Source organism: Sprattus sprattus, assembly GCF_963457725.1.
Source record: "Sprattus sprattus genome assembly, chromosome: 14".
In the NCBI taxonomy this organism is placed as follows: Eukaryota; Metazoa; Chordata; class Actinopteri; order Clupeiformes; family Clupeidae; genus Sprattus; species Sprattus sprattus.
The window spans coordinates 4,738,861-4,741,155 of NC_137912.1; positions in this window are offsets into that span (position 1 = coordinate 4,738,861).

A 2,295-nucleotide genomic window follows, 5' to 3' on the forward strand; every position below is an offset into this window, starting at 1 on the left:
ACACACACACACACACACACACACACACACACACACACACACACACACACACACACACACACACACACACATAGACACACTCCCTCTCTCTCTTCCTTTTTTATTACTCCTTGTCTCCTCCTTTCTTTCCCTTGCCTGTGTCTTCCCCATCCACCCCCATGAACATGAAGAACTAATAGCCTATCTGTTCTCACTGATAACACACTAATGCATTCATTTCAAAAAATGATTATGTTGCTCTTTTTTCTTTTTTTGCACTGCGGCCACATTGTTTAAAGATGTGGAGTTCTCTTGTCACTTCAGGAACTGGGGAAAGTAATTATGGCGTATGAATGAATGATTAGTTTGCCAAATTAGGCACAAGTGCTGAGTGTAGGGAATTACAGTAGTTTAAAAAAAAAAGTAATCTCAGTGATTTGAAAGATATTGTGAGGCTGATGTGTTGTCACTGAGGGCACATTCATATCTACTGTACGTTCTAGAGCGAGGGCTATTTAAATTAGCAGGGACATTGTGTCTGCAAAGAATGTACAGAATTGCAGTGATGTCGGTGTGTGTGTGTGTGTGTGTGTGTGTGTGTGTGTGAGTGTGTCTGCCTACAAACCCTGTGCGTGTAAAGCCGTCGTTACGCTTAAGGGGTTAGTTGTTGTGCCACGTGTGAACGGTAACGTCAACACAGCGCCATAACCTTTCTTACTTGCACCAGAGGCGCGGTTGACCCGCCGTGGTCTTCTCCGAAATGACAGGTGTTGTTGCCGAGCAAAAGCCGCTGTAATCAGCAAAGAAGAGGTCCTGAGAGAGACAAAAGCACAGTGAAGTATATGACATGACAGATAAACTGTGTCACCATTATTAATGTGTGAATTAGACTGGATGTGGCCCTACACGTTACTGGTTAGTGATTGTGTTCATTGTTAGCAAATTAGACTAAAAAAAAAATTATGGAAACATATGGAAAATGCTTGAGATACTGCTTGAGATGACCTGTATTGTCCAATTCCTTCAATAAATAAATTATAAAAAAATGAAAAAAGAAAAACTAGACTATTTTATGTCCAGCGGTCTTCATCAGGATAATTCGTTATGTGTAAAGTTTCGACCCTCAGGTCTTGATTTGGCAAGACCGTAAACCACACAAACTAGCTTGCCAGCATCGTTCAACAAAAACATTAAAGTAAAGAACAAGTTCATACACTATCTAAACCCCTAGTTCTGTGCCAGGCAACAGGGAATGTAAAACCATATCAGACAAGTTAGCAAAGCAAGCATTCGTTCATCTTGTAGCTGTCCATGTTGTAAACGTGCTAGCTGCTACGAGCTGACACAGCACCGAGCACCAACCGTAATGACGTCATAAACTCCCTGTAAGTCCAACACGCACACACACGCACACACACACACACACACACACACACACACACACACACACACACACAGAGAGACACACACACACAGAGACACACACACACACACACAGAGACACACACACACATACACTGTTCCTTATGATTCCTTATCAGTTATTCTAGGAGCAGGTTTCTAATCATTAGTTACATGAAGTGTGGCTGTGCAGTCGGACAGGCACTTGTTCTTAAGTGTCTCTTATTAGACCTGAATAAGTCGTGTGTGTGAGTGTGTGTGTGTGTGTGTGTGTGTGTGTGAGTGTGTGTGTTTTAAGGATGCCCTCAAAGGCCGTAGATGGTCATAATATTCCAGTACTTTACTATGCAGCTGACAGTGTGTGGTGTGTGTGTGTGTGTGTGTGTGGTGTGTGTGTGTGTGTGTGTGTGTGTGTGTGTGTGTGTGTGTGTGTGTGTGTGTGTGTGTGTGTGTCTGTGTGTCTCTCTGTCTGTCTGTCTGTCTGTCTGTCCACAGTGCGGGATATGTGTATGTCTATGTTAGATTTGTGTTCAGGACAGTGTGGGTGTGATTGTGGTATCCTCATTATACTCACACACACACACACACACACACACACACACAAACACACTAGTTCCATGCGGTGTGTGTGAAGACAACCCGTGGCTTCATCAGCTAACCACATTGAGACTCTTGCCAACCATGAAAAAAGGAAGTGGATGTGGTATGGGGTGTGTGTGTCTGTGTGTGTTCCTCATGTGTGCATCTTGATATATGTATCTCTGTGCGTGTGAGTGTGTGTGTGTGTGTGTGTGTGTGTGTATGTGTGTGTGTGTGTGTGTGTGTGTGTCTGTCTGTCTGTCTGTCTGTCTCTGCATGTGTAAAACAGAGGCAGGTAGAGATGAAGGTCAGGTGAAGAAGAGGCTTACAAAGAAG